Here is a 6904-nt window from a genome sequence, read left to right as displayed (position 1 = left end):
AAACTCCCACGCAAATTAGACCTATCCAGTTGCCATCTCCTAGAGGCGCTGGAGAGTTATCAAGCCAACACCGACGAGAAATATGACACCATCGCACGCATCGCATTATCATCGTTAAGGCTGATGGTGTTACCGAAAGTGGGAAGTTGTAGATGCTGCTGCTTGCGCTGCAAGAGATTTGCGAGATCACACCGCTAATTATCGCACATTAACACATGTTCCGTCGTGGTCTTAAGCGGAACAAACCATTCGAATGTGTGAAGGGTGGGCTGAAGTTGCAACTCTTTTCCACGACACTTTCGGTGACACTTTGATCGCATTCCTCGGGCGTGTAAAGTGGATCGTAAAACGAGAGAAATGGCAGAAACGATAGGGGATAGTGGGAAACTTTAGATCCTTCCTTTGGCCACGATTGGATGTCAAGTTGAAGATTTGAAATCATCACGATCTTTCTCGGACATACACATACACGCGAACACAGTGGAAAATTCTGCTTTAGTCGCATTTTCCACTCGATTTAAAAGCACCAGGCGGCACCATAAAAGTTGAACAAAAAAGAAACCAAAGGGCAACAATGCGATCGCGGCAGGTCCACGCGACTCACCGTCCGTTGTCTGTGTCCGCCTCCCAAGCATGTTCCTAGTGCAGAGGAGTTTAGTTTTCCCACTCAATCTTGATCGCTCTTTTGGGATCGGCGATCTTCTTGTGTTGTTTGTTGTAAAGTTTGCCGCCACCGAGCGTCGCGTCGTCGTCGTCGTCGTCGTCGTCATCTGCGTCGTCTCGCACAGCTATGGTCCGAGTTGATGTAGCATATCTCGTCCCAATAGGCAGCAGCATAGTCAGAGCAAGGAGAGGAAGAAGTCGCACTTCTCGGGGATAGAAAACTAAAACTAACAAATAAAAATGTACCAATCCATCTCGATCTGGATTCAGTCGTCTTTTGTACGCGATCGTGTTCATATCATCTTGCCCTGTCTATAGGTCCCAATAGCCGGAGTTCCCATCGATCTTTGATACAGTATTCTAATGATCGAACAGTAAGCTCTCCGATTCAAAGCGAGGTAGCACACGTGCCCGGTCAGCATATAGAGATTAGATCTGGAATTTCGCCGGTCGTCGATCGTCGGTCGGAATTGGAATTCACCATCTGTTAAGCTCATTTAGTTGTCGTATCTATTATATATTTTTTTTTGCAAACGGCGTTGAAAAAAAGTGAAGTGACTAAGTCAGAGATCGGTGATAGATTTTCGAAATCCGGGAAAGCAATAATCGAATGTGCAGTCGCATCAGAAAAGTGTCGTTAACATTCTGAGCGGTTTGTATTTTTCGCGTGCGTTATCGTCTCGCGAGTGCGAAATGACAAGTGCTTTCAGTGAGCGCAATAATTAGTCTGCGGGGGAGGATATCACATTTCGATTGAATCAGTTCAGTGGAATTTTCATTTGAAAAATCCCAATTTGAAGTGTCTAGTTTAGGGGGAAAGAAGCGAGTGGGAAAATTTTAAGCTTTGCTGCTACGACGGAGAGTGTTTTATGGCCAAGTGAAGCAACGATGACAGCCAACTGTTGGAGCAGTAATTTACGTCCCGGGCGGATGTTCCGGAGTGCGATGAGCCGAGCAGCGGTGCCGGTGTTTCTGCAGCTACTATTACTGCTGACATGTGAGTAGTGTTGAATGAATTGGCCCAGTGGCTATGGACGCCAGAGACCTGCGTTATTTCGAGACTGGGGCAACAGCGTTTGTTGATGGCAAGACATTTTTGATGGATTTAGAGCATACAACGATATCCCTTTGCTGACTTTACTGGTCAAACATAAAAATACGGTTATGTACTGAAAATACGTTAATCCAGATTCAGCGTCGTAGTCAAGTTTTTTTACGCCCTTGAAGAAGATGTCTCTTTTTGATTAAATAAAGCGCCAGATTTTTTAAGCACGGTGTGTTGGAGAACAACATTATTATAAAAAAAAATCCGTTTATCTGATACATTCACTAAACGAAATCTTAGGTGCTCCTCTTTCATTTGAAGCTCGTTTCATAATATTTTATTGGGGGTCATTTTTCCATGCATTTTTAGGGCTTAAAACATTATTTTTGGATGTGATGTGCACTGAAAAATAAGAAAAAATATAAATAGTTCCAGATCCCCATAGAACATTTCCATAATAGTCAGCGATACTTTTGATGTAGGACTACGTCTGTGATTTCTATATGGGGGTACATTTAGTGAAAACCGAAAATGGAACATGTAACACAATTATGAAAGATTTTGAACGTTAATAACTCAGCTGCCCCTGAACCAATTTCAATAATTTTAACGCCAATCGATCAGAAATATTCTAACGCATCTTAGATTCAAGTTTTTATCATTTTTCAAAATTTTACTATTTAAAATTGCACGAATGTGCAACTGTTGTTATGATAATTAAAATTATCACCGATTGCCTGCGAAAAGTGATTTCCCTAACACAGATTTCAAAGTTGAATTCCATCCGGTCTCACCAAACAGTGTTTATTAAATCACCGCGTGGTGAGTGGTAGTGCTCTCCAGTACACAACGAAAGGCTGCCTGCAAGCAGTGAGCTGCAGCTCATATGAGCATCCATAGAAGGAGGAAGAAGCCGCACCGCTGTTGATCGGAATCAGTAGCTCTTCGTGAGTCGATGTGGACCATCTATGTCAAGCGCGTCATACCAAAGTGTATAAACAGAGAGAACCCCGCTCAAACTCCTATTCCTACACAACACATAAGCTCCTGCTGCAGTTAACAAATAAGATATATTATATAAGACCACGTAGTCCTACGTCACGATTGCGTAGTACCCTATAGGGCTGTCCATTGTAGTGTTTTTAAGATTTTCTTCCTGAAAGACCATGCACAATCTCTAACGGTATACAGAGTTCAGCACCTCGAATGTTTTTGTTTGTCTCGGAATCTGAAAAACCCAATCCCAAATCTAAAAATTATAAAAACTTCTCCTTCTTATTGAATTTGTTTTCCCATCTCTAGTGTATCGATAATTTTTGCGAGTTTGAGACAAGCCTCAGATCTAGAATGTCAAAAAACAATGCCAAGTTCCAAAATCTTGAAGACCGAAATAAGACACTGTTTCCTTTGACAAAATTTTGTTGAACGCTTCATACGTTCATGGACTTTTTTAACAAACATTTCTTTGAATCATCCTACAGTTCTTTTTGTTAATCTTGGTCCCTACATTTTCTCCATACCTTTTTAAAGGAATACACCTATAAAAACTCTTGGAATTCACTCTACATGAATCTTAAATTTCGGAATGATCCTTTCAATTCCCTTAGTTTACCGTAAAATATATAGTTTGGTTTAACGCTATTAATTCTGTATGTATGTATGTATGTATGAATGTAAGGTAGCCACCATCCCTTCAAAGATTTTGTCTTGTATTGCTCCACTTAATAGCAAGATCAATTTGAGCTACCGATCTGAATTCACAATATCGCTTTGTGAAGGGCCAAAAACGGAGGTGTGGACCTGTAAGCAGAGCAGAGATGCCAGATTTTTTTTATCAGAAGTCTGCGAAAAATGTCTGTGAATTTCATAAATGTCTGTAATTGGGCTGCATAAATTTAGCAGAAAATTTGCGTGTAACGAAAGGGGTGGGGGGATCATAAAATAGATGTGAAATTAGAAATGTCTGTGAAAGTCATGTTCGAGCAAAAATGACCTGCTTTTATCTTATTGAACCTCATTGGAGTTGGGAATGCATCCATTTACGCCGTATACATTAAAAGCAATTAATAAAAAGTTAAATAGCGATTACAAGACAAATGAGGTCGACTCAAAGATGAGATTAGTTCAATCATATTTTTGAAAACGTAGTTAACTCATAGACTGAGTAAAAATTCCCGAGCTTTGACAGGAATTTGTTTTCTACACTGAAAAAAGTTTTCAATTAGTTTCTATTAGGAACGCACATAATATTTTTCCAATAACAAAAATAATTATTTATATCTGAATATCACATAGCATAAGAAATTCTATATGAGAAATCATCTAGATTTTATTTGACACATAAAGTTCATGTGATTTAGTGGTGCAATTTCCAATTATGGAATCAGATGAAAGTTATGTGAAATTCACATGGATATTTTCCACTTGTTATGTGATTTATTTTATGAGTGTAATATGAGCAACATCTCGATGTAAATATGAAATAAGTACACGGAAAAATGTTTTCATATAGTTTCTATTGGGAATGCACATAATATTTTTCCATTAACAAAACCAATGAAATCTATCTGAATCTCACATAACATGTGAGTTCTATATGATAAATCGCTTAAATTTTATTTGACACATAAGGTTCATATGATTTTGTGATGCAATTCCCAAATAACACATGAAAGCTATGTTAAATTCTAATGAATATTTTCCATTGAAGATTTGATTTATTCTTTGAATATATACTTTTAAATGAATAAATTTTTCGTTGAATTTTGCCAGATTCAAAAAGATTTATGTAGAGTAAATTAAACTTAAATTTGAGTCGATCTTATATGCTATGGGGCCTCCCTTAGCTCAGTCGGTAAAGGCGCAGCTACAAAGCCAGACCATGCTGGAGGTGGCTGGGTTCAATTCCCGGTCCGGTCTAGGAATTTTTCGGGTTGGAAAATTTCTCGACTTCCCTGGGCATAGAAGTATGACTGGACTTGCCACACAATTATACCAATGCAAAAATGGTACAGGCATCGAAAGCTCTCAATTAATAACTGTGGAAGTGCTTCTAGAACACTAAGTTGAGAGCACGCAATAAGCTAATATGCGATATGCAATAAGCTTGAAATGCGAAGAAGAAGAAGAAGTGTGGAAATCCGTTAGTGACTTAGTACTGGTCCTTTTACCAGCAGCGAAATGCATCGTGCGATAGCTCAAATCACCTGAAACTCACATGGGTTAGTGCAAGTATTTGTATTGATTTTCCTTAATTTATAGCTTACCTGATCCTTTGAAAAAGTTCGTTATGAAGTTTCCTTTGATTTTTCTCGATTTTTCTATACTTTTACGACTCTTATTCAGAGGTACAAAACGGCGAAAATGGCTGCTTCGTTCAGCACTAACACTGCATCCGGAGGTGGGTGTTCTCGAATAAAAAGATGGAATAGGGTGGAAATACACTGTCCGTTTCATAACAAGTACCTACCGATATTATCCGATTTCATTCACTATCCATCGATAATCTTGGTTGTGGTAGAATTATCGAGCATTATGCTGATGTTGTTTTTAGTGTGTTTTGTGATGTGAACTGTCACTTTCTTGAGCACCTGCTTGTGTGATTGTTGCATGTTCAAACTCTGGAAGCAACGATATTTGCCCGGAGATTTGTCAACAGAATTGATGGCCAAACATGACCAAACCCACGATAGGTGCCATCGATGCTGATCTTCACCGGATGCCTGATATTGGGGAAGTCTGTTGAGGTAGTGATGGAAATCTGCACTTCCTATAATGTGTGTAATGCGCTATACTATCACCTCAAAATTTCAAGAGCACAGTTGCCACAAAACATACAACAATGAATCTGGAACTTCAAATTTGATGCAGCAAACAGGAAATTCCAGTTTCATGAGTGATGTCATGAAAATTGTGCTCTAGAACACTTGCCATCATCAGGCAATTTGTGGACTCATCATAAATGTTTTTTTGAGCATACGATTTTCGAACAGATTTATCAACCAACAATACTAAAGAGTGGATCAGCAAACTTGTAATGACCTGATCTTGCAAACTGAAGCACGCTTACGCAAACCAATTCCACCATCGGATAGGAGAGAATTTTCCCTAGCCGACGATGTTGTTGATGTGGCAAGGCAAGCTTCGATTTGCGAAAAAAGATCATTACAAGATTTGATTACAAAAGCTGATCCACTGATCCGGATTGTTGGTTGAGATTTCACGACGTTCCTTTCTTATAAACAAACGGCTTTCATCGTTACCTGTCATGATACTTATAGAGATGCGACCCGATATAAGCGATGTGACCGATACAAATCGATATTATTTGTTTTTAGAGATTTAAGCACGATTATATTGGATGAATCCGATAAAATTGATTTCTCCGACTATAAATCAATAAATCAAACTTTAGAGTAATTTTTGGTGAATTTTGACAAAATCTGGTACTTTCGTACCCCTCGGTTTCATTCTCTTTTTCAGTGAGAGTGACTATAGACAGTCAAGTTATAGACCGGCCAACTTGAGTTGACGTATCCAAAAAAACCATCACATCGTATGGAAAATGTTCGTTTTGGATACAACATGGCAGCACATTGACATGTCTATAACTATGACCTAAAGCCCTACAGTAAAAGTATGGACGACTGTCACCACAAAACTGAAAAAAGCTGTTCCAATCGAGCAAAGCGGTGCATTTTGACGGTTCGATTGGAACAACTGTTGACAGACGTCCATACTTTTACTGTAGGGCTTTACTATGACCGTCTATAACAGTGACAGCTCGTTCGTGTGGTGGATTTGAAAACGCACGAATTTCTAATGCGTGTTGAAAAATGCATCGCACGTGTAATTTGATTAAAGATGTAAATTTTAAAATTTTCCCTTTGTTATAAAAGTTTGAAAAAAAGTCTGTAAATTCACAGACATGTCTGTAAATCTGGCATCTGTGAAGCAGAGGCACTTACGTGAAATCCACAGGAATTTAAGAATTTCCATCCAACGATACACAGCAAAAAAATAATTTTGATATCACATCGAAGTGGATGCACTACAATCATGTCGAAAATTTCATGTAATTTTTATGACCACATAAATAAACAAATGCAGTAAAAGCAGCGTAATGTCAGATCATGCATTGTATTAATGATAATTTTGTCCTTTTTAGCAAGTAATATTGCACCACATTTTCGACAT

At 38.6% G+C, this 6904-nt stretch overlaps 1 pseudogene; it reads left to right on the top strand.

Moving 5' to 3' along the window:
* Window positions 1-960: 960 nt before the first annotated feature.
* The window catches only part of LOC135709172 (uncharacterized), a 256458-nt pseudogene continuing 250514 nt past the window's right edge, over window positions 961-6904 (top strand).

This window comes from Ochlerotatus camptorhynchus, unplaced genomic scaffold (genome assembly GCF_037179485.1).
Source record: "Ochlerotatus camptorhynchus isolate MF236.1 unplaced genomic scaffold, CSIRO-AGI_Acam_v1.1 ptg000353l, whole genome shotgun sequence".
In the NCBI taxonomy this organism is placed as follows: Eukaryota; Metazoa; Arthropoda; class Insecta; order Diptera; family Culicidae; genus Ochlerotatus; species Ochlerotatus camptorhynchus.
Note: the sequence above shows the minus strand (reverse complement) of the source record. Positions and strands in the feature narration are given on the sequence as shown.